Genomic DNA, 26724 nt, shown 5'->3' on the forward strand with positions numbered 1-26724 from the left:
GGGAACAGTTTCAGATGATAGCATAAAGAAGTGTAAAAGACTCTTCTGCCTCTGGCAGGAATATAGGTCACCGACACAGTCTGTGCAAGCAGGATTTATGATTCATATTCTAGTTTCTCTTTTTCTCTTCCTACTCTTTCCCTACCTACCAAGGAAGCAAAGATACTCAGAATGGATCCTTGCTATTGATGAGTAGCAACGAACTCTGAGAGTGGAAAGCGGTGGTTTTAAACACTGGCAGAAGTTTGAGTAAAGTAGGGAGGGAAGAATACAGGGAAAGGGGAAGTCATTTTAAACAACTGGAGAGGTTGGAATAAAACAAAGATGATGGGACACTGAGAGGAGGGAAGTGATGATGGTGGTGTTGTTTTTAAAAAACAAAACAAAACCCAGCAGAGGGTTGAGTAGAGTAAGCATAGTGTGACACTGAGGGAGGAAAGTGGCAGTTTTAAACAATGTTTGAGGTACAGTAAGTAAGTAAGTAAGTAAGTAAGTAAGTAAGTAATTTTAGCTTCTTTATTGTACCCATTTCTGCTATTTCTCCTTCTTAAAATGGCTTTATTTTCTTTAAAAGCATGCTCTCAGTGTCCCTCCACCCATCAATTTACTCAAGCTTCTGCTGTTGTTTGAAACACTCCCCCTTTCCCTTTCAGTGTCACTCCCTTCTTGTTGTACTCAAACCTCTCCCTCTTCCAGACCTCAGCTGCCTCATGTGAAAGAGATAAAGGATGCAGAGCCCTCAAATATTCCACAGTACCTTCACACAACGTATTCCACTGCTGGTATCATGTGCTGTCATCAACATGAAGGTCCAGATTCTATGTAGTAAATTAGAACAGATAATTTATTAATAAGCAAACATATATGTACAACATCCAGTGTTGTAGCTGCTCAATTGATACGTAGCATGCAGCTACATAGCAAGTGTCTGCTTATTTAATTACAGGCACAGCTGGAAAAGGGATCCTCATTGGACTGCAGTGTGCTTATCACATTGCTCTCCAGCACAATCAGAATGAACCCTCCTCAAGCAGCTAGGAGGCTTATCCCCACTGGTGCCAGTACTGCCTGGTAGCCTGCAGTGCTCTACTGACAATGATCATATGATACTCCAGATCTTTCCTTTGTGTTCTGCAAGCCTGGAAAGCTCTTGTGAACATCCCCCCCCCCCAACTGCTGGCCTTTTTCATTCCAGAGACTCATGCCTGTGGCTTATTGGTGCATAGAACTGTGTATTGTGTGCATAGTCCTCTTCTCCACCTCCTCTCCAATCCCACAGCTCCTGAAGAGCTGAATTGAGTCATGGATGATTTTACCTACTGGAAAACAAACCAGGCACATCCCAAGAGAGCCATGCTGAAAGCACACAAACAGCATGCCATTTGTATGATGTTAGAGAAGCGTTTGGGTGGGTGTGAAAGGACTCAAAGACTCCTGGATGCTACAGTGTGGATTTAAAAAAAAAATAAAAAATAAAAAAGACACAAGAGTGGTGTTTCCCGAATGCTGTGTTGTAACATCCTGGCACCTAACCTGGCAGACACTCACAACACACTGGAGTGTGGCAGCAAACGATGTCTTTTCCCCTTGAGTCCAGAACATCTCATGAGACAAGGTTGAGAAGAGGACAGGAGTGAGTTAATGAGACGGGACTCATGAGTCCATTATCCCCCCCCCCCAGGCCAAAGCTGATCTTTTTAGTGTGCTGTCTGGTCTTGTCATTGATCCAACACACCTTCAATGTGTACCAAGAAGATCATGGCTCACTACCTCTTGGCTCAAGCCAAGGGTTTTCTGGGAAGCTGGTGAGCTGCAAACACAGAAGTCTGAGGATGCATTCACAGGGCTGGCTGCCACTCCAGAGAAAGAAGAAGAAGAAGAAGAGTTTGGATTTGATATCCCGCCTTTCACTCCCTTTAAGGAGTCTCAAAGCGGCTAACGTTCTCCTTTCCCTTCCTCCCCCACAACAAACACTCTGTGAGGTGAGTGGGGCTGAGAGACTTCAAAGAAGTGTGACTGGCCCAAGGTCACCCAGCAGCTGCATGTGGAGGAGCGGAGATGCGAACTCAATGTATGTTGAGATCATGTCCACTGAACAGGCATAGAGGAGGGCACAGTCCCACACCCACTGGCTTCTGCCCCTCTCTTACACACTTAATGTTTGGGAGTCTATCCTACCCCCTGCCTCTCTCCTAGCAGTTCAGGGCCTAGTCACACTATTCTTTTGATGGGGCAAAGCAACATTAGTCCTCTGCACATCTTGCAGTCATGTACACAGAGCATGCATAGAGCAAGGATAGAAACTTCTCTCCTTTTGTCAGTTCAGCATCTGGTAAAATAGCATGTAGGGATATAAAAGGCATCTGCATGAGCTCTTCACAGGTTGAGAACCCTGCAAAAACAGGGCTCCCCATCACATCTCCACAGCTTGTGTGTACAGTTTCTAGGTGTAAAGATGCTTTCATGAGATATGCTCAATTTGCATAAGGAAGGGAGAGCAGAGTGAAATCTCCTCTCTGTCTCCCCCATCCCATTCAATGAGTGTACAGTGTACACAACTGTAGTATGTAAACAGGGTTAATGTTGCTTCACCATATATATAGAAGTATAAACAGATTATACTCCAAACTACCAAAAGAAGAACAGGGGACAGATTAGACTCCAAGATGCTAAGCAGTATGGGTGGCTGGCTAAGATTTTGGATGGACATGTTACAAAAATATGGAACCTGTGATGTGTAGTTTGCTTTATGACAGAATATATACCCACTGGAGCACCAAAACCCACCCATCCAACATTTGACTCAACTTCTGCCTGCACTAGCAAGCACGGTTTTAGTTTTGCCCCATATCTGGCTGGAGAAGAGGCTGAATGAAAGTGCCAGGGGGAAAAATAGAATGGGAGTTCCAATCATCATCCCTGCTCACTGCTTCTGGGCTTTTAAAGGGGACTGGCAAGATCTCTTGTTTAATACCAGTTACCATAGCAGCAAGTGATGGAAGGTTGTAGCTGGTGCTGATGTCACAGTCAGTTATTATCCTGGAATATTCAGGGGTTGTGGGGAGAGACTCTGCATATTGTCAAAGCCCGATAATGACAACAAATATAATTAAACAATGACAATTTCAAACAACAACAACAATCAGAGCTTCCAGACTGCAATCAACTCTCAGATTGATGCTTGCTAAATGGAAAATAGGGTGTCATTTGTACTAAAACATGTTAGTGATTTTGTACAGATTTGAGCTTCCTTAGATTGTATTCAACCGTAGGTAAATTATACATTATTTTGGGGGCTTTTGATCTATGTAATAAGCCTTTTTGTACAAAATAAAGGGAAGCCAGGAGACAAATAAATCAGCATCAGACCCCATTCTCTTACATCTCTGATCTGGTATGTGTGAGTTTTCCCAATGGAATCACTGTCAAGTATTTAATTGTTGGAAGGACTTCCTGTCCCTGTTTGATTTACAACAGATCTGCTATCATTGGACTATAACAAAAGCTCCTTCTGCATTTAGGTAGGACATCGCTGAGCAAAAAAAGCTGGAGACTGAATTTAGGACCCTGTCTCATTTTGGAGCTGAATTTTTTTCTTGCCTAAATCTTTCCCATAGAATGACTGGACAAAGGGGCAGTCCCACCATGTGTGTTAATATGTTCCTAATTGCTCACACTGTCCCCAGAAAAAAAATTGGCCTATTTCCCCTCTTATTGTATGGTACCTGACTAGTATAAGAGTGCAGTAACTAATTTATTTATTTTTATCGTGTTATTCCATTCCATTAGCAATTACCAAAAACAAAACAAAAAACAAAAACAAAAAACCCCTTCCATGTTTCTTGTAAGTCCATGTGTCTCCCATTCTTTCATCAATTGGGGTTCCTTTTCTATTTTCAAAAAAAGCCTGTTCGGATGGTCCTGAGCAATATGCCTTTGAGGGCCAACTATGAGAAACTTACGACATCTTTGGACCATGTTAAGGGATGTGCAATTTGCTGTAACATGTAATCTTGAGATAAGAAATGACGCAGTTAGAGGCGCTATAGTAAAACAGCAGCATATGGGGTTGATTTTCTTCCATAAGTTTCCATATGAATAAAGAGAATATGGCTCCCTTCCAGGAGATCAATCATTCTATAGGTCTTAACTGTTCAATTTCTAGGGTGCATATGATTCACGAACCGGGGGGATGGAAATCTAATGAGGTCAGTGGTGATGTTCCAGGCCTGATCCTCTTTTTCTAGTCATCCTAAGTTGTATATGTAGTTTTAAAATATTGCTTATGGAAGTCCATTTCACAACACCAGATATAGTCATTTTTCTTTATTCCTCCCTTTGCTTCCTCTATATCATACTCACAGAGCACCTAAGGAATAAAACTGGATGCATCAAGCAGCACAGGCTCTATTGACAAAAAGAAAGCTGCATGGCTATCACTGTAGAGTGGCTCCTGGGGGGCTTGCTTTAGATTGCTCTGGGGCTCGAGCCAGCCTGCCTAGAGAGAGCTGTTCTTTTCTTTCAGCCCTTTTCCAATGCATGTTTCTGTTTGTAAGTTTAAAAGTCCCCAGGATTTGCTGCCTTTGAAGCACAGTCAAGCTGGCAGATGGAATCAGTCAGTACCTTCCACTCCAAAATCCTGGGAAGATGAAGCAGGATGAATGGTGGAAGAAGGGCTTGGGTTGTATGTGTTTCATGGTGGAGAGATTGTCAGGAAAAACCTCTCTTGATCTCTTTGCCCCACTTATTCCAAAGGGGTACTGCCTAGGGATGAAGAAGAGGAAATATATGACTAGGATTTCCATGGAAGGAAAGGAGCCAGGGAATTAATTGGTTGGTAGAATCAGGCACACAGATACCCGGCCATAAGGTAATCCAAATTCAAAGTCAAGAATGAAGGTGACAGCAAAGGTGGTTGGACTAGATGAGCCTTTGGGGCCCTTCTGTCTCTTCAATGATTCTACGAAATTTGCAAAGGTGGTGATAGTGAGGGAGCATGATGGTGTCCTTTCCCCTTCCATAAGCTGAACCACAGCAAGCCTGTTGCATAATCACTTAGGCTACAGACCCACTTATATTTCCAGAGTGGTAGAGTAACAGATTTTCCATTGCATGCTTAGGTGTAGAAGTGGTGGTTGTGAATTGTGTTAGCACTAATATTCAGAAGCAATGGGGAGTAGTTGCTCCAGAGCTACATGTAACAGCCTTCAAAACATAAACAACAAAGGTTAATCAGTGTATAGACACTTCTATGTTACATGCTTAATGTGGCTGAACATTATGCCTGTTTACATGAAACTTAATAAAATATATAGGAACATGAAATACAAATGCACCATAACTGTTGGCATTAGGAAAAACTACACATTCCATGCTGGTGCACAACTCTGATGCAAGGAATACACATATGCAACAAATATTTCTGATGTGGACCTGAACTTTCCAGAACAAATGAATTCCCTAGTTCCACATCAGCAGGACTTAAACTAGATCTCTTCAATGAGATCTTCCAGCTTCAATGCCATTTTTCAGAAGTTAGGACTACCTGCTGCAAAGAGTCATACCGGATCTACAAAGCACCATGCTTACTTGCAGATGACACCAAACTAAGAGGGGCAGCTAATGCCACAGAAGACAGAACTGGGATTCAATATGGCCTTAACAGATTGGAGAACTGAGCCCAAAGGAACAAAATTAATTTCAATAGGGACAAATGTAAGGTTCTACACTTAGGCAGGAACAACCAGCTGCACAAAAATAAGATGGAGGACACCTGGCTTGCCAGTAGTACAAATGAAAAGGATCTAAGGGTCTTTGTAGACCACAAGCTTAACATGAGTCACCAGTGTGATTCAACAGCAAAAAGAAAAGAAAAGCTAATGCTAGTCTAGGCTGCATCAACAGATGTATAGCGTCCCAGTCAAGAGAAGTCATAGTACCATTCTATCCTGCCTCAGTCAGACTACACCTGGAGTCCTGTGTCCAGTTCTGGGCACCACAATTTAAGAAAGATATTGACAAGCTGGAACAAGTGCAGAGGAGGGTGACCAAGATGATCAAGGGTCTGGAAACCAGGCCTGATGAGATGCAGTTGAGGGAGTTGGGTATGTTTAGCCTGGTAAAGATGAGACTGAGAAGAGATATGACAGACATCTTCAAATATCTAAAGGGACATTACATGGAAGATGGAGCAACCTTGCTTTATCTAGCTTTGGCTGGTAGGACCCAAACCAAGGGCTTCAAGTTACAAGGAAGGAGATTCCAGCTAAATCTCAGGAAGAACTTTCTGGTGGTAAGAGCTGTTTGACAGTAAAGCAAACTCCCTCACAAGGTGGTGGACTCTCCTTCACTGGAGGCTGTTAAGCTAAGATTGGGTCTGTTGTGGATACTTTAGCTGAGATTCCTGCATTGAAGGGGATTGGACCAGATGACCCTCAGGGTCCCTTTCCAACTCTACTATTCTATGAAAATGAAGCAATACAAATATTATCAAGAAGCAGAGTGTAATCTACTTGACAAAATAGTTTCTTTTTCTTTTTGCATTCACATCCTTGCAACCATGAATTGCATTCACCCTTGCCCGAAAGCAAAAGCAGCTTCAGAGGAACTACAGACCGTTTCTCTTAGCAGATACACAGAATTAGGAAGCCTTCTATACCTGACCTTATCTGGAACTAGATGTGCCTCAGTGCTATCAGCCGAACTGAGGATGAATGATATGCTAAGATGCCAGCCAATGAGACCACCTACCTTCCAAACTTCTCAGTCATTTATTAGATCTCCACAGGCAAAAGGACATCTTTCTGGTGTCCCACCGTCTCCCTATGGCATTTCCATGTAGAGCACTACTGCCCTCCTGTGGTCAAGCAGAGGCTGATGTCTTCTGGGAACCCAATAAACACCAACTGTTTCTTTATAGGTGATGGTTACATTTGTAAACTGCATTTCCTACAAACACATTGTGTTCAAAGTAGCTCATAGAAAATCCAAGTAGCACACAAAAATGGTAATACTTAACAAATGTAACATTGACAGTTCAGCAATGAATAGTTCATTTAAACCTCTGTCCCACCCATCAGCCCCAGCCAGCAAGGCCAATGGTCAGGGATGATGGGAGTTGTAGTCCAATAACATCAGAAGGACCAGAGGTTCTCCACCCCTGATTTAAATGATGTTGAAAATGGACGGAAGCCTAAAGCACACCAGTAAGTCAATTAGCAGCATTTAACATGAACAACACCAACCCATGCATTGGCATCAAGCAAGCCAATCAGCAATTCTTGTTAAGAGAACTACCAATAAAATACCTAGCCCAGGCCAAACAATCAGCAAAGGAGGAAAAGGATGCACAGCTGAAGAAAACAGCAGGCAAGCAAGGACAAGCCTACAATATCCTGAGACAAAAATGTGACCCAACCAGCCAAGTAGAAGCCTTGTGCTTCACTATGCATGTGAGGGACAGAGTTCAAATAGGAGAGTTAGCAACCAGAATGGCCCATCTTAAGTGTGCAATATGCAAAAGAGGAGCCCATAAGGAAGAAAGGTAAGCACAACAATAATTTCCCTAGCTCATCAGCTGGGGAGCCATCTGCACAGTACATATAAAGCAGTAACATACCATATTAAACAGTCATGGCTTCCCCCCTCCCAAAGAATCATTGGAATGGCAATTTCTTAAGGGTTCTGAGAGCTGCTAGGAGGTCCCTATTCCCCTCACATAGCTGCAATCCTTCGAGTTTCTTGGGAAGAGGGATTGACTGCTAAACAATTTTGAGTGCTGTAGCTCTGTGGGGGGAATTGGGGTCTCTTAAAAACTCTCAGGATGCTTAACGAACTACAGTTCCCAGGATGCTTTGGAGGAAAGTCATTGGCTTTCTGAAGCAGTACCATCCTGCTTCCAGTGTATAGTGCAGATGGGGCCTAGTTTTTACAGAAGAGCCATTTTAAAGAGCGGAGACCAAGTCCACTTCTCCAAAATGGACTGCAAGATAGGAATGCAATCACCTCCACACACCTCTCTTGCCCCTGGATAGCCACAAAGGCTAGCAAGTGGGCCTGAGGGTGCATATTTGGCCCTTAAGTTTCCAGTTGATGGTGCCTATAAGACGCATAGCACCGTTCCACATATGCTCTGTGCCTCGTGGGAGCTGTCCAACCGACTTGCCAGTTGGCTGAGAGGGGGCAATGCCTCCAGGGACTGCCTCAGTGCTCTAGAAAGCTGTTCAGGTGCTCCTGAGAAGAAAGAAAATAGAGGCCGCAGCAAGTAGGAAGGAGGACCGTGAAGCAAGGACAACATAATGTTTGTTTACAAGGCCAGAAGAAATGGAGAGTAGCAAATACCAAAGGCCAGCAAAGTTTCCCCCCTCCCCTTCCTTCCTTCAAAAGTCACTAAGACTTGGATCCTCGACTGTGCTAAACGTAAACAAATGAAGAAAGACACAAAGAAGCAGGGGCAACTCCAGGGGTTATAAAAATATCATTTTGTATAATTAGATTGAATCAAAACACATGACTCTCCGTTTGGAAGCAACACTTGTTTTTCTCTCATTTTTTCGTCTTTTTTCATTTACGGGGGGAAAAAACCCCAGATAAACAAGAGCCCTAGGATATTGGATGGCTGTTGCCACATTGTTCCAAAAGCAACCAAACAGAGAAAATACACGGCTTTGGGGGTTTGCACCGACTGCTTTCCCTGCTCTTGTTTTCGTCATCTCGTCCTGCCACAAACAGGACAGTTTCATCAGTTCCTGTCTTACCCCCCAAATGTGTGGCACATTCTTGCTGGGTGCATTGCAACATCCCCTCGCTTCTCCAGCAGCTGTGGCGATGTTTTGATGGTGAGTGAGGGGGGGGGGGTCCTCTGCTACCCAACTGCTTACAGTCCAGCCCTCTGCATGTTTACAGAGAAGCAAGCTTCACTTATTCCCAAATATGTCTGGTTGGTATTGCAGCCTTAATTCTTTTAAGCATTAAATTACCTTTGAGCTTAGGCTGGTTCTGGTCCATTTAAATGCATGCCCAGGATGGTGCCAGAAAGAGAGAAGGTAAACAACTAACCTGGACCCCAGGCTCTCCAGCATTAAGCACGCTGACCACAATCTAAAGATGCTCTCATGCAGTAGTTGGCTGCCTCAACTGCCAACTGGCCTGAAAACAGGAGGCGGGGAGGGAGAAAAATCACCTGGCCTTGTCTTAACGCCTTTAACAGGCGTTTGATATGCTCAGATCACAGGCTAAAGGTTTTCATGACATTATCACCTGCTAATTGCTGCTGGTCAGATTGGTATGAAGGGACAGCTACACAAGCCACGCTGTCGGTTAAACCACAGAGCCTAGGACTTGCCGATCAGAAGGTCGGCGGTTCGAATCCCTGTGACGGGGTGAGCTCCTGTTGCTCGGTCCCTGCTCCTGCCAACCTAGCAGTTCGAAAGCACGTCAAAGTGCAAGTAGATAAATAGGCGGGAAGGTAAACAGCGTTTCCGTGCGCTGCTCTGGTTCGCCAGAAGCGGCTTAGTCATGCTGGCCACATAACCCGGAAGCTGTCCGCCGGCTCCCTCAGCCAATAAAGCGAGATGAGAGCTGCAACCCCAGAGTCGGTCACGACTGGACCTAATGGTCAGGGGTCCCTTTACCTTTACCCAAGCCACTTCGAAAGCCACTGACAACCCTCCTTGCTGCATATCTACAACTTTGCGTAAGAATCTTCCCACTCACTTTCTGGCGGAAAAGTTCATCTTTTCCCTGACTCTGCTGCCTGCCTGATCTCACGTAAGGACAAGGCAGAGAGCAGGACCTCCAAGGTCAATGGATAGGTTCATATGAGAGCAGGCAGATGCTTATTCATGTTTCTGCAAATTTAACCAAGCCTGGACAGATGGGTCAAATCTTGCTAATTAGATGCCTTCAAATTCCTCATCTTGCACAACATTCCCAGAGCTGGATAAATAAACTTACAGTTGCACCATTCTACATCAGAAGTATCATTTCCCAAATAAGTTTGGTGTAGTTTTTATACTGTATTTTATGCTGCTTTTATAATTAAGTGTTTTAAAGTGTTTTAAATTTGTTGTTAGCCACCCTGTTGTTAGCCGTTCTTGAACTGGGAAGGGCGGGGTATAAATAAAAAATTCTTCTTCTTCTTCTTCTTCTTCTTCTACTACTACTACTACTACGCAATACGGGCACATTCACCTATGGCTGGAGCTACCCAAACATTAACTCAAGTGCTGAGTGCAGCCTCCTTTCCCTCTACTACCATACCAGACCATACCATACCATACCATACCATACCATACCATAAAAGACTACATCATCTCCAGACTCCAGTATAGGGTGGGAGTGGAAGCAGGAGAACTGTGATGGCCCTTGAGGCCCCTTCAGAAGCCAGGGCTAGACTGGCACTCCACTGAGTAGGATCAGGGTTTAAACACTGTTAACCACAGCAGTATTTTATTCTATAGACCAGTGGTGGGTCACCACAGATCTGGGCCTCTCTGGGCTTCTCTATTTGGCTCTCAGGACTCTCCCTAAGCTATTCCCCCTCCTCAGGCCACATCCACCAGCGACTTGCTCCCCACCATGAGAAATGGTAGGCAGTGGTGCAGACCTTGGATGTAATAAATGCACAACTGACATTTCGCTCCTCCTCACAACCATCCCATGCTTTACAACCACTTCTACCTTCTTGATATGCTAGAGAAACAAAACCAAAAACCCACTAATCCTAGGATGCAGCTCAGGAGTAGAGCATTTTCTCTGCCTGCATTTTAAAACTATTTAAAGTTTTAAAACTTGGGAAGAATTGTAGAAAGGGATAGTAAGGCTGGAATTCAATGAAGCTTTACTCAGAATAGACCTATTGAAAGTAACTGACCCAACTTAACCATGTTCATTAACTAGCTAGTTACCCCTGTCTATTATATATATATATGGAAAAGATGCCAGCTCTGGTGCACTCCAGCATGCCCATGCCAACCTAGCTGCTGATTGGTGCTAGATATGGTGCCATGCACTACTGCTCTCTGGGGAGCCCCTGGGCTTTGGCCCCGAGGCCCAGCATTAGCTGCACCACTGACTGTAGCTGTCCCTGGCCCCACATGCGCTCACAATCATGTGGTACCCCCGTAAGTGTGGCAGTGCACCATGCCACACAGCCAGGAGCAATCCCAACTGTCAAAGCAGCACTGCTGTTCCAGGAATCGCTGCAGCAACATCCATGCCAATATCCCACAAGAGCAGCCTTCCAAGGAAAACTCGGGAGCACGGCTTGCTTCTGGAGGGAGGGGAAATGACCCTGTGAATCAACTCTTAGTGAGTGTGTTATTGACGAACTTTCAAGACTCCCTACTATAGAAGTATAGTATTTGCACTGGAACACATTATTAATAGGTACGTTATATTTCAGCTGCCCTCTAGGGACAGAATCGGGGAAGGCCAATTGTTGGAGAGACATTGGCTGAAAATATTTTTCACCCGTTTGCGTGTATGCCAGTCCAAGGAAAACATGAAATAAAAAGTCAGGGATCTGAGTGGAAAATGTTACCATAGTCAAAGCGGTTGTTCCAATAATGCTATTTCTACCCACAGGTATTTCTAACAAGGTGACTGGAAGAAAGAAAGAAAGTGAGAGTGTCTAACAGAGAGAGAGCTCAGTGTTTAAATGTTACTCCCTTCTCCCCCTTACCTACAGACAAATACAGGCATAGATGTCCTCCATGCAGGGAGTGTCCGAAACTCAAGAAAGACGTAGATGAAGAAGTTGGGTAAAATGGCTCATTAAATATTCCTAGTGAGTTTCCAAGTCAAGCTAAGAGTTTGGATAGACTCTGTAAGCAGCCGAGAAACAGTGGTGTCTATGTGTTGTTGAGGTCATTTGCCCAACTGCTGCCACATGTTTATGGGATGATACCTTTCCCTCAAAGACACAGGATGGATTCAAGCAGGACCTTAGCAGTGTGGTTGATCCTCAAGCTCAGTTCTGCATGGTCATTTCTCCTTACAGCTGTGGAACATCTGGATCAGCTTCCCTTGTGGGCCAGATGGATCACACGCCCATGCAGAACCTGCCTAAAGGTCAGAGGTACATTGGAACCACAGGCGCAGAAGGGAAGCTGAGTCGGATGTTTGTTTGTTTGCTTGTTTGTTCATTATGTTTATAACCCACCTTCCTCTCATATATATATTTTTAAGGCCTCCCATGAGGCTACCACAACCACCTGGAATGTAAGGATGCTTGAGAAATCTCTGTAAATTCCAAAATAAAATGCTCTGAGCCACTCTTCTCAGATACAGACTAGAACTTACTTATGCACACGATTTTGTCCTTCTTTGAATGATGCAGTGCATTTCTCAGCAGTTTGAGGTTCATATGGGAGAGAAATTCACTGTATCTAATTCGCATTCCCTGAAGCAATAAGTGAACTGAAACAACTATCCTCACAAAAATGCGTATTCATTTTTATGTAAACTTTTTTTAAAAGTGATGCAGAAATAAGCAAACTAAACTTCAAATAGGAAAAGGGAGAAGCAGAAGTGGATAGACTAGTCAAATGTATCAAATACTCATTTGGATATTGGCTTCTATATTGGACATGCATATTTTAGGAAGATATTTGCACACAACCAAAGGGTAATTGCACTTCCCTCATCTGAATTCTGAGATGACAAAAAGTGTGTCCAAAGCTGCACAATGATGCATATACTACTGCTTGGGTTCTGCTCGTGGGTTTCTGGTTGGCCACTGTGAGAACAGGACGCAGGACTAGATGGCCCACTGGCAGTCTTATATTCTCATGTTAAGAAATGTTGTAACATTGATGTTCCAGTGGCAAACACGTGAGCCATTCTGAGTCATGCCAAATCCATCTGCCTCTCCTACATGCTGCTTCCAGAGGCTTCTAAGAACATCTATGGCTGAGAGATGAAAATCTTCTGGTTTTCAGATGTGGCAGAGGGGAGCAGAAATTCTTTGAAACTGCAGAGCCATTGAGGCTGAAATGGGTCCACCTCAGCTAAAGGAGGCAGGCTCTGCCTGCTGTTAGTTGTGCTGAGGATACAGAAGACAAGGGGCAGCGTGCCAAATCCTACTGCAAAATGTAGTGATCACACACTCACATCTGGCCTTCATTAATTTTGAGGAGTCTGCTGTGGGCAGAAGAATGAGCAAAGGGGGAAGGGTGCTAAACTCCCCACTGGGTGCTTTGGCCTGGAAGCTTCTGAAGCAGATTTTTGTAAGAACTTGTTGAACACATGATGCACACATGGGCCTCAGCTGAAGCTTCCTGACATAGATTAAAGTCTAGGATGAAAACCAAATCAATATTCATATCTATATTTCATAAGGGCATTTACGTGGTTATTGGTTCAATGGAAAGTCTGCGGAGATGGTTATTATTACCTCTGAAACTAGGGAGTGAATTTGTGCAGTTCATTTATGGTTCATTATTAGTTTTAGTAAGTACATTGCCTATGGGCTATATCATGCATATAGATACAGGTGCCCTGAGAATGAAATGTGCATCTACTTTACATCAACTATGCTGCTGCTACTACTACTAATTATAATAATGATAATTTAATTCAAATTCTTCAACTGAAGATTACAGGGTGGTTTACAATATAAAAACACAAACATACATGACATAGTTACAAACAAAAACCACACACATAGTTTAAAAGGCCATAAATGGTTTAACTAAGCAAAGACTTTGGAGAAGAAGAGCATTTTCGCCTGGTGTCTAAAGATATGTAACAAAGGGGCCAGGTGAGCCTCCTTGGGGAGAGCATTCCTTCAAATGGGGAGCCACCACAGAAAAGGCCCGTTCTCATGTTGACACCCTCTAGACCTCTTATGGAAGAGGCATATGAAGAAGGGTCTCAGATGATGATCACAGAGTCCTGGTTGGTTCATATGGGGAGAGGCGTAACTTGAGGTACTGTGGTTCTGAGCCATTTAAGGCTTTATAGGTCAAAAACAGCACTTTGAATTGAGCCGGGAAACTAACTGGCAGCCAGAACAGTCAGGTGTCATATGTTCAAACCATCTTGCCCCAAGGAGCAACCTGGTTGCTGAATTCTGTGCAAGTTGAAGTTTCAGGAGATTCCGACTAAACAGTAAGAAGAACCCCCTGACAAAAGAGCTGTTCAACAGTGGAACGAACTCCCTTGGGAGGTGGTGGACTCTGCTTTCCTGGAGGTTTATATTAAGCAGAGCTTGGATGGCCATCTGTCATGGATGCTTTGCTTGAGATTCCTGCATTGCAGGGGGTTGGATGAGATGGCCCTTGGGGTCCCTTCCAACTCTACAAATTCTATGATCCTATGTGAACTGAAGAAAGAATTCTGCAAGCCGTGGTGGGTATCAATTCAAGATGCTGGTTGTACAACCCATAACACTCTCAACTTGCTCCTCAAGGAGCAGAAACTGTGAGAAACACCCATGGGAGCAGTCCAGGTGAAGAAGTCGTTTGAGCAACTCCTTTCCATGCCTGGTGAGGGCTATTTTCTCCAAGACCTGTCATAGTTCAAAGATTCAAAACACTTGAGGCCCAGAGGAAGGACCTTTGTCACTCTCTATTCTGGGCATCAAAGGCTCGGGTTCTAATGTTTATAAGGTTTGGTCTATTTCATATAGTCTGTTGGGTTTCGTGCTTTTTATATATTGCTACTCATCCTGAGCCTTTGGAGTGAGTCAGGCAACAAGTTTAATACATACATAAAGAAAACCAGCAAGGGAAACTGCGTTGCAGCAGCAGTGCCTGCTCAATTGCAGGGTGTTTCTCTACCCACCCAATACAACTCCTCATCCCTTTGGCCTTTGAGAAAGTAACAGAAGGCTTTAAATGTCAAAGAAAATCCCAAATGCCAACACCACATGTGCTAAAGGGCGGTTATTCTTGGTAATGCTACCACTGACCACATTTCCAGCATTTATTAGCTGGTTAAGAGAAAGTGAGTTTTACAGGAAGAGGTCATAAGAACACAAGGCAATAATTCAATTGTCCTCAAGAACCATCTAGAAACAGCAGCCATTCTCTCTTCCCTAACCCCCACCCCAAGTTGTTTCTCTGCCCTTCTCCCAACTACTGAGCACTTATAATATTATCGGGATATTTTCCTTTTCTTTTGAAAGCTTGAATTGGCATGCGAACTCCCCAAGGGCAGGGTGCATGTACTCCCTGGCTGAATTCTCCACTGTTTGAGGGTTTTGAGATGGTGGAAATACAGACCCAGTTCTGTGGATTATTTTAAGATAGGGCATAAATGAACCTCCTTTTTCCTGTCTTGGAAAAACAAAAAAAGAGAGAGAAAGAATATTATTTCAAACAGATTAATTTCTAAAGAGTGGCTGAGTTCTTTCTAAATGGGCCCGTTCAATGACTGAAATGGAAGACGCAAAAGGAACCCTCTGGCCGCGCTTGAAAGGGATAGCCCTTGAAAAGCAGGCCTGCTGGCAGGCAACCCACCAATTAAATCAAACTGAGGCAATGAAGCTGGACAAATGCAGGTGTGTTGAGGAAGAAGGAACAGCCTGCCCTTTCCAGGCAGAATGAAGCTCTATTCAAGTAGTTGCTTGAAAGAGACTAATAGTGGGGAAGGACGTATGCACTGCCCCAGTGTACTCAGATGTGCTAGCGCCACTTTGGACCTTCTCATGTTCAGAAGATAGATCTGAAGATGCATTCTTGGGCATTCTCAGTGGCTTAGAATGCAGGAAGGTTGTACATAGCAGAGACAAAGCGGGGATGTCTTTAACTGTTGCACATGGCATGTTTGGTTTCCATGCACCTGCAAACCAGTCTCCTATTCATGAAACTGTGATCTACACAGGTGCAATAGCTGTCTCAAATGCACACACCTTAATTATAAAGTGAAAGTGGCTTACATGTTCAAATCAGGTGGAAGTGGTTTGAGCAAAGGTATGCCACACACCAGTATTTTTCAAGGCACCACAGGACAGCTGTGGCTTGTGGCTTACGTCATGTGCACACGTCTTTAAACACCAGTGAGGGGAACACACTGGAGCCAAAGTAAATTGCAATGTGTACACAGCCTAAGAACGTTCAGCTGAACGGATTCAGAATCATCCTTGTGATCCAGAGCACAGCTTTATCAAGCAAATTTGTTTTTGGTGAATTTTTATGAATGGTATTTACAGGACAGGGGCATTGACACATGACTGCCTAGTCACCCAGTGTGCATGGGGGTAGTGGGCTGCATCACCCAGGGCTACTCCTCTGGCAAGACATGCCCCCATGATAATGGGCCAACCATTATCAACCAACCATGCCCCCATGATAATGGGCCCTACCTGCATGCAGATGCATGTGCTAAGGGTTTTCCCCACTGGGCTCCAGACCCCAGTGTCTGCTCTTCATACCTTTCCCAGCATATATTTCTGCCCTGGGAAATGATATCGTTATTCTTAAGGCTCCACCCACTCATGGACAATTCATGGACCCAGCAGATGAGGTAGCAAAATTCTTCGATTATCCCAGTAGATTTGGGTTACAAGTGGGGGAATCGCATGCCTGAATGCCTCCCCATGAAAAACAAATCTCCTTCATATACAAAATCAGCATATCTGGGGAGAAAGCTAGGCTATTAAACCTTTTGCACACAGAAAGCTAGGTATCAGGGGAAAGAAGTGTATCAGTGGAGGCATATTCAGTCATGGTGTCTCTCACCTCCTATTTGAGGCAACTTGGCCTCAAAACCGTTTGACCCCATTGACTGTTGTTTGTGTGAAATAGGCTTGAGGCTGTGTGGATTTGTGAGAGATCCCTGTTTATAACTAACAAAAGAGAAAAATAAATGCCCAGAAATAGCTATTTTGTGTTGCTTGGTTAAGATGCATCCTGGGATAAGCTTTAATATGTCTCATATTTCTTTAAGTTGATTTTTCTCTGCTTCGACACATACCCAACCTCCTAGAATTAACTGGTGTCCCAAGCCTAGAACAGAAGTATATTTTATTAGGGCATACAAACAGGCTATGCCAATGACCTGAGTGAGGGTGTGTAAACTAGAAAATGAGTCCAGTCTGTTCTAGGGTTGGGCAGGCTTGTTTTGCCTAATTTAGGGGCCACCCAAACATTGTGGGTTTGAAAGGTAGGCTTGAGTGTTACTGGGTTACTGTTTCATTTAGGAAAAATCTATGCAAGGTGGGGGGAGAGAGAAAGGGGAGGGCAAGTAGAAAAATATCCAATGGAAACATAAATATAATATAGCAAATATGGGGCCCCCACTTGAGAAAGACTAGTTTTACTAGATCTAATTCAAAGTGCAGGCTTCCCCTTAGCTGGAGAACACTATTTTAATTGAATGACTCTAGAGAGACTGGCGATGGTCGAAGAACATGGATTTAAATTCAAACAACCTATGGTGTTGACATAACCATGGAGGTGTGAGAGTAGGGGGAATTTATAAGTTCAAACTAGTTCTGTATGGTATAGGTGCAAGTGTTAATATAGGACATTGATATGTAGTTGGATGAAAAACTTCCTGCAAAAGGTAACAATGAATGGTTTGTCATTGAGCTGAAAAAAAGAGATATTGAGCAAGAGTCACAAGGGTCTGCACCAGTCAACATCTCCATCTGCATGAAGGAATGAACTGTGCCCTTCTCTGCTATGCGGGTGATATAAAACTGCCAATGATTGCAAATCATTTAGAGGATGAGCCCAAAACCCTAAAATGAAGAGCTGGGTTTTTTAATTATTATTATAGTGATGTTATTCCAACAGATGAACTGTTACATAAATTAGTTTATAAACTTCATTAGAGCCCACCACTTTCACAATTCATCCATTATCTGATGGGATAGATTCCAGGGACTTGTCTGCAGCTGTTTACAATTTCATTTAATTTGCATAGTCCACATAATGTTGCCCTCAGATTACACCAGTCTTGTTGCTTTCCCCCTGTAATTTCAGGTCTACCCAATATGGGGATAATTGTATAAATAGGTGAAAATCAGGCTCCAAACTGATCGCTGAATCTTTCTGTGTTTGGGGGTAGATCAATTGTTACTTTCTGCTACTCTCCTTTCTATGCCCACTACTTCCTCAATGCTTTTATTTCTTTTCTGTCATTGCTGGTAACTATTTCCAGTGCACTCCTGAATGGGAGAATGTTGGATGGCAGGTGGTGATCCCTCAGATTTCCACAAAACCGGAAAACTACACAAGCAGATGCCTCAGATTTTAATGGATGGCATATATACCAGATATATAGATTAGCCGCAATATGAAAAGTATGCTGAGAATTTCCTATTGTTTTCATTTCTTTTCCTTCTTGATAGTAAGGGTGTTCAGGAGCTTAGCCATAGATATAGATATTGATAGATTAAATTTGATCTCTCAGATTTGCACAAAACCAGAATGATGCACAAGAAAATGGCACTAGACATCTCTAAGAGATAAAAATGTCAAAGTGTCGACATGCTGCAGTTCACTTGGCTACAAACAGACGGCACTGGAAAAAACAGTGTGACAAGCTGCTGGGCTGGTGAGAGGGAGGAATCTGCAACCCTTGGAGAAACAAGTCTGGGTTAGGTGAGAAAGAGGGAACTGCAGGATGGAGGATGTGGGCAGGTGAGAAAGAGGACAGAGATGCAGGTGGGGAGGCAGGCCAGTCAAGCTGCAGACATATGAGGTGGTAATGTTTAAAGGGTGGGGCATTACTGAGTTGTAAATAGAGGTGGGAAGGGAGTTTAGCAAGGTATGAAGGGATGGAAGGGGGGCATTTGGTGAGATATAAAGGGAGGGAAAGAAATGGTGGGAGTTGAACTCTCAGATTTGCGCAAAACCAGAAAACTGCACAAGCAAATTTACAATTGCCTGACTGCACACTTTTGCACCCCTCTTGCGCAGGACTTTTTTTTTAAAAGAAACAAGGTGCACACAGGTATCTGTGTGCATGTCTTTTTGGTACTTAAATGGCATAGAATAAACAAATCAGAAGGCAACGACAGACATAAAAGAAAAGGCCTACTGGCATGAACAGGAAAGACCCAAGTTACTCTTCATATAAGTGGTGGTGGGAGGAGTGGATTAACAGCTTAAAAGTGCTGAAATGTGGGCAAGCCCTGGATGTTGCTGCTGTTATTATCCCACTTGGCTCTTACCTCTATTTCACTCAAGGCCTCGCTAGATATTCTCCTAAGTCTGAGGATCAAAAAGTGGGTTGTGGATGCAATTATCTATAAGCCATGCTCCCATATTAAGGCACTACTAAATTCACACAAAATACAGTGGTACCTCGGGTTAAGTACTTAATTCGTTCCGGAGGTCCGTACTTAACCTGAAGCACCACTTTAGCTAATGGGGCCTCCTGCTGCTGCCGCGCTGCCGGAGCCCGATTTCTGTTCTCATCCTGAAGCAAAGTTCTTAACCTGAAGCGTATGTAACCAGACTCTGGGTTAGCGGAGTCTGTAACCTGAAGCGTATGTAACCTGAAGCGTATGTAACCCAAGGTACCACTGTATATTGCAGGTTAGAATCGTGCCAATTCAATGCTTGCTACTGAAAACAATTCCAGATGAATGTTTTATGGAATCTGTGTTATGAATTTCGTAAGTCTCCTGGAGAAGAAAGTTCCAAAACTGTAGAACAGCCACCCCATACTATACTGTTTATACCCTCTTCATATGGATTTGGTGAATGAATGGTACTGCTAAAAGAAGGGCTCAACAAAACTTGGGCATTGTGACAATAGAGAAGGAAATGTGGCTCATTTTAATGCTAGGTAAGGTGTATTACCTAACCAATTGAAACATTTGTACAGTATTGTAATATAGCAATGAATTAAGATTTTATCTGTAATGTGAAATAAATTTATTGTGTGAGTAAATTCTCAACATTCCCAAATGACAGATGCCCTTTCCTCTTCTAGAAAAAGCATGATGAAAATCAGGGTGAACCACCCTGAGACCTGCAGGTATAGGGCAGTATATAAATTCAATCAATCAATCAAGTAAGTAAGTACACCTATACTCATGAGTAGCTAGAAGAACTCAATGCAAAGCAGATTTAATAGAAAGGATAGAACACTAGGAGGTTTGTGGCATTGCAATATGTCAATGATTCAAGAGGAAGTCCCATACTTCAAAGTACAGTCACTTTTTCTAGTGAATCATAAATATAACAGATGGATCTGTCCCTCATTCCAGACTAACATGTCAGAAAAAACAGCTGCCCCCCCCCAAAATGTTGCTCTTCCAACATCAAGAGCTCTAGATTGCACTAGAGAGGAATTGGTGACAACTAGAGAGAATATAGTGGCCTTTTTTAAAGAAAAGGTCAGAGAAGGTAACCTTTGTAAGATATACTTTCAATTTGCTGATAAAAATTGCAGGAAGCCATGCTAGTCTGCTTTTTTTAACCCCCCCCAAACAGCAGCAGCATAATATTTAGGAGGACAGATTGTGGGTGCAAGTTTCTTTAGGCATATGGAAGTATCTCTGAACTTGTAGAGTTATCTGTATTGGTTAAACACAGGGTTTAAAAGGCACCAGTAATTTCAAGTAATTTAGGAAACAGAGTGAAAGAGGAATGTATGATTCTTACTTCTGTACTCTGACTTTGCATGGAGGGTCCTTGGGCTGAGCTGGCCTGAAGCTCTTTAGAAAGTTATGAGGCTAAGGATCAGCATCCTTATACTCTTGACTGGATAGGCACCATGATGGATACGGCTCAGGCTCCAAATATCTGAAAGACTGCCTCCTTCCCCACAGGTCCTCTCAGGTCCTGAGATTGGCAGAGAGGGCCCTTTTGGTAGTTCCTCCACACTTACAGGCTTGGTGGGTGGCAGCAGCCCAGGAGAGGGCCTTCTCTGTGGTGACCCCTAAGCTGTGGAACACCCTTCTCACAGTGGTACATCTGGCACCTTCATTACACAGCTTCCAGAGGATGCTGAAGATGTACCCCTTTACCCTGGCCTTTGATCCTTGAGGTGTCTATTTTTAGAACCCATCTAATTTTTATGATTGTAAGTTGTTTTAAACTGTTTTAATGTTGTAATCCACCCAGGGATGTTAAGGTGAAGGGTGGGAAATAGATAAATAAAACTTCCTCCTTAGGTGGCCGATTTCACACTCTATCAGGAAAGCCTTTCTTTCTCAAAGGAATGTTTTTGAGGGCAACATTTTCCTTTGGCCCTCTTGACAAATCAGGTCCTAGGGGTCAGGCATGGTGCCACTTGCAGATTTAGAACCAACCACTAGGAAAGTTAAGTTCTGAAGGAAGCCTGTCCTGGCGGGGAAGAGGGATGCATTATGAAAAGGAAGATGGAGCAGCAAATGTCTAAATATCTGGGAAGAAACAGAGGTGTCGCTTAACTATTGACACCTAACAGGGCATTTATCAGGTACATAGAATGTGTTTGTGCTCTCACGGTAATCTCTGGCCATTTTAGAATGTATAGATAGTTGGGGTATCAACATGTATCCAAAGAAATGTGTTTATCACGGTTCTCATTTCCTGCTCCAAGGAGATGAGCTCATGCATTTCTCAATTACAGACAAAAGAAACGGGAGAAAGCACTCTAATGGAAACAAGTGAAGTCATGCCTGTGCAATGCCGTGTTACTGGCCATGATCTGAGAGCCACAACATACTTGGGAGACAATTGCACCACCTTTCTGGCAAGAGAGTGTGTTTTGCTTCTCTCTCCTGCTTCTTTTCTGTTGTTTTCGTTCTTGCCATGGAGAGAAGGAGCACCGGTGACCTAGAACAATGTGTGTTTGCTCAAGGCCCACAACATCCTTCCTTAACACCTTTGTTCCCTGTGGCAAGGATCTTTTTGTCATTCACAGGAAGCCACTGAATCAACAGCAAGCCTGCATACAATTTGTACAGCAAGCAATGGTTCATATTCTGCCTACAGCTAGAGTCTAAGAAGGAAGCTGCACCAGGGAAATCCAATGGCAACTAAGAGATTGGTATGGATGCCTCTTTGAGGAAAGGGGAATACGTTTGTGGTAAACATAAATGTAAACTAAATAAAAGAACATTTTAACAAAGCCAGCACAGGAAGCTAGAATGGGATCCTATGGGAACTATGCATGTATTTGTAAAGAAAATAGGGTCACAAGACTTCATAGCCCTTCATATAAACACAGTGGAACTTATTTCTGAGGCTGATGGCATCATTTTTCAGCCACAGACTGAATAAACAGCAGTGTATGAACACAATGGCAGAAGCATCATTCTTTTAAATGGACAGTCTCTAAATCAGTCTATGTCTATGCTTCAGACATTTTCTGTCTTAAGAGTGTGTATTATGCATATGCACATTTAATGCAAAACTGTCTTCTTTTGAGGCAATGCATAAGTAGCCACCCTACTTCGAATATTCCCTCCTATCTTGGTCTACCCACCTTGTTCATCTCTTGGATCATGTTACACATTTCATTTGAATGGGAAGCATAATATTCCCTGTTTCACAAGAGAAACCACACACTGGAGATCACCGATTTGAAGCCAGAATGCTCAGACAGGCAGAGAAAACCAGGAAGCAAACTCAGGCATAGGAAGGCTGATCTTCCGAGATCTGTCCAAGAGTAAGATTTTGCTTTTAAAAGTCACTGGGTGGCATTCAATTAAGTTTTACCCAGAGAAGACCCACTGAAATTAATGAACATGACTAAGTAAGGGCCATTAATTTCAACAGATCTATTCTGAGTAAAGCTTAGCTGAATACCACCCACTCTCATTCTAGGCAGGTTCATCAGAGAAGACATCATAGTGGGAAGGCTTCTAACAATAGTCAACTTCTCCTCATAAAACCTGGTGAAGTGAGAGGAAGTAACTCCTTCCTTCCCTTCCCTGCTGAAAGCCCTTGCTCCAAAATGTAAGTATTTTGTTATATGTATGCTCTGTTCTTCCACCAAAAACACCTGAGTGGCTTACATAAGATCATCCAGCCACTGCTCAGGAGAACCAAACACACTTAGATTTCATTTATGAAGTTCAGGCCATTTCCTGCACCAACAACTATCATGTATGCTGTGCCATGGTTTATACATACAAGCATGTCTTTGCCACAGTATCTTCACAATACTGCTTTAAATGTCACATAAACTCTCCCTCTTACTCAATGTTTTTCTCATGAGGACCTGCAGGCGTTTAGAAAATGCTTATGGTTGTGGAACACTTTTTGTTCTTTTTTTTGTTTTCTAAAACCACCTGTCCAGCACAGCAGAGGAGCTGCCAAGGTGATGTTCACCTCTGTTTCGTCCAGCAAAAGTCATCTGGATTTAAGGCAAGAAGGCCCAAGAGAGGCAATTGCTAAGTCAGTCAATAATAGATGAGTCCCGTTTTCACCTCTTTGCACCCATTTCAGGGTAATGTTAAGTTAATTCCAGGAATGGGCTTGGACAGCTGTGGACTTTAAAAAAAAATTCCTCTGGCTATGACAGTTCATTTATAGTTGCATTTAAAGACAAAGGGGTTCTTCAAAAAGGAGTGGGGAAGAAATGCAAAACAAGGCCAGGATTAGAAACCTGAGACTATGGGGATTTCCAGAACAAAGTGAATCAGTGGATTGAGTTGTTTGGTATTTTCTTTCCTAAATGGTTATCTGTTTTGCTTGGCTCTGCACAGTGGGATGATTAATTTTCTTGAGATCACCATCAGGTTACCTGCCAGATGAAATCCATGGAAAATGACACCTTTCCCCATAGGAGTTTGATCACCTACAATTTAGAGTGAAAACACTTGTGAATCGTGGATCTAGAGCCTTCCTCTATATTTTGGATTTAGATCGGAGCCCAAATGGTAGAGTGAACTGAAAGGCTCAAAACTTCTTCTTCTTTTAAATAAATAAACCACCCTCATTCACAAGACTGTATGTCTTCAAGAAAGCCACTGCAGTGTGTAATCAGAGGCATACCCTAGGTCCCAGACACCCTTGATAAGCAGCTGTATCAGAACTCCATGTCCAGCAGGAGGGGGGGAAATCCACTTGCCACATTAGAAATTACTACATTTTATGTGACCCATGTACTCAAAGTGTCCAGTGTGAGATCAAGGCAACGAGGAAGGGTGAAAAATCCACATGCCTTTTAGCCACTGTGCAAGAATGACAGGAAGCTTCTCCCGTGTTTGATCTTGCCATGGCAGTGTTGACACATCATCACACACATCCATCTCCCCCTGAACGTTGCAACTGGATCATTTCCCTCTCAGCCTTCACGCTGCAGAGATCCATCGACCTCTGGCTCCGACATAAATCAGTGACTCAAGCTAGCTGACTTGAGCACACTATACGTAGCAGTGTAAATTGCACAACAGGAGAGGCTTGAGGCTGTGCATACATACTAAAACTATGGATTTATTTTACATAAATCAGAACAAAGAAACATGTCGTCTCTCCTTGCCGTCTTCTCGGAGAGATACTCAAAAACAAAAGCAATACATACTGAGTGGAAGTTCCACTCAAGAGACCCAGCAGTCTCTGCTGGAATGTAAACAGACATGTGACACACAACAATCCCATGTCTACAATAAAAGGTGGAATGGAATCTCCCAACAATATGCACCACACACACTTCATAGTCTGATAGGTGATTTTTGTGCCTTTCCGGGCCTGTGTCCCCAGCAGAGGCCGGTTTCACTAAGCCCTAGCACACCTCTGCATGTAATGTTGGAAGTGTAAAGGAGATGTAGCTTGATGCGAATTGACCCAACATACTTCAGTCAACAAATGAAATTGGCAAGGAAGTAGAGAAGCAGAGGAAGGGATTTGGGGGACCGGGGGTGGGTGCAGTGGCGTAGCGTGGGTTGTCAGCACCCGGGACAAGGCAAGTAATTTGCGCCCCCTAACCCGTGGATTTACGCCCCCTAACCCTAACCCCCAGATGTTGCGCCCGGTGTGGCCGGCCCCCCCTGCACCCCCCACGCTACGCCACTGGGTGGGTGGGGAATATGGACTGTTACTAAGAGGAGTACCTCAGGTGGGCATTTCTTGTAGTACCCTGATATATATAGGTTTCTAATAGTTTATTTGCATCAGATGGAGTATTTCTTCTGCTGGTTGAAATATATTCTTTATAGAGTGCCATGTTGTTGTTTAGTCGTGTCCGACTCTTCGTGACCCCATGGACCAGAGCACGCCAGGCACTTCTGTCTTCTTCTGTCTTCATAGAGTGCCATAGTTGTCCATGTAATACTACAGACAAGAAAATGGTGTACACAGGCTGTTTCTGATTGTGTACACAGGCTGCTCATTAGCTGCCACTTGCATTACATTTAGATGAGTTTGGTATGACGGGATGGAGACCAGACTGTAATAATTTGATTGTAACAATATCGCCCCACAACAACTGTTGCAACTTGGTATTCTGCTCCTTGCCCACTTAGCACACAAAAACTCGCCCCATCTTGATTTCCGTCACCTCTTATTTCCTTTATTTTCTTCCATTGTTCCTTATCTTCCTATTGATTTATTTGAAATCAGAAGGTTGAATTTTCAGTAACTCCACAGAGCTTACTAGGTTTTATGTGAAAGGTAAGTCAGAGTGGACCCATCATTTCAATGAGTCTGTTCTGAGTGTGACTTAGACACATACAACCCATAATCATTACCCCTCTTTTTACTTCCTGATAATCTTGTATGAGATGAGATAGTGGGTTTTTAAATAAAATGTTAACATTTTATTTTAGGCATAATACAATAGTGATGTTTCACTATTTTATTTTTATGTTTTGTTAGTACTGTTATGGTCATTGTTTCATTTTTGTAAGCCACCTTGGTATTTGTTTTTTCCTCTCTCACTAGAGCTCATGGGCATCGAAGGAAGTTGAATGTTGGAAGATCCAGGACAGATAAAAGAAAGGAATATTTCATGTCACATATAGTTAAACTATGGAACTCACTCCCTGGAGGTAATGGATGTGGTTCAGGTCTAGAGAGTCCTGAAAGCTTAAGAGGGCACAAAGATCTTTCTTCATCTTCAGTAGTAATGTGTTGTAAATACCGTATTGGCCTGAATACAAGCCGCACCTGAATATAAGCCGCTCCATTCCTCGCTGCCCCTGGCAGCATAGGGGGGAGGGGGCCGCACTGCGTTGCTGGTGGCCTTTCCCCTTCCTTCCTTCCTCACTCTCTCTCCCTTCCCGGCCTTGGGGGAGAGGACAGGGGACTATGCACGGGGCGGGCACCACTTTGCCATGCTCCTGGCACTGCCTGCCCCACGCTCCTGGCTGCACACCGTAAGGTCACAAATATAAGCCTCACTTTAACTTTCCACAGTCAAAATTTTTGGGGAAAGTGAGGCTTATATTCAGGCCAATACGGTATTGTTTGCAATTGTATATTGTTTTTCTGAGCCAACCAGTAAAATTGCTTTCTAGCAGGCTATTGGAGTATTAAAAACCACTGAACTTCAGCACCAACCTGGCAAAGTTTGCTTGTTATTGTCCCACCTGCATGACCAGCCAGATTCCACTGGGCTCTGCCACTGACCCTCCAGGTTCTACTCTGACTTCACGATGCCCCTTCTTGGTGAATGCTATTTTTAAAATCCAAAATTGCAAACCCAATTTAGGAAGCATATTGATTTACTAAAAGCAAGGAGACCTTGCAGCTATGCAATATCCAGAAACACAACAATTCCTGTTGTTGTTGTTGTTGCAATTGCCAAAGAGCTCATTCCACCCAATATTTTCTTCACATATATTGCAGACGGTATTGATTGGAACAGGGCCTTACACTGGCCCAGTGT

General features: G+C 43.4%; 2 long non-coding RNA genes across 2 annotated transcripts in view; both read right to left on the reverse strand.

Moving 5' to 3' along the window:
- Positions 1-820, reverse strand: part of LOC310703931 — a 39240-nt gene extending 38420 nt beyond the window's left edge. The window contains exon 1 of the long non-coding RNA XR_014524478.1: positions 758-820. This is a non-coding gene — a long non-coding RNA (uncharacterized lncRNA). The remainder of the gene's footprint in view (positions 1-757) is intronic.
- LOC310704196 overlaps positions 1-26724 on the reverse strand; it is a 206462-nt gene that overhangs the window by 165988 nt on the left and 13750 nt on the right. The window lies entirely within an intron of this gene.

This window comes from Podarcis liolepis (genome assembly GCF_965112155.1).
Source record: "Podarcis liolepis genome assembly, chromosome: 1".
NCBI lineage: Eukaryota > Metazoa > Chordata > Lepidosauria > Squamata > Lacertidae > Podarcis > Podarcis liolepis.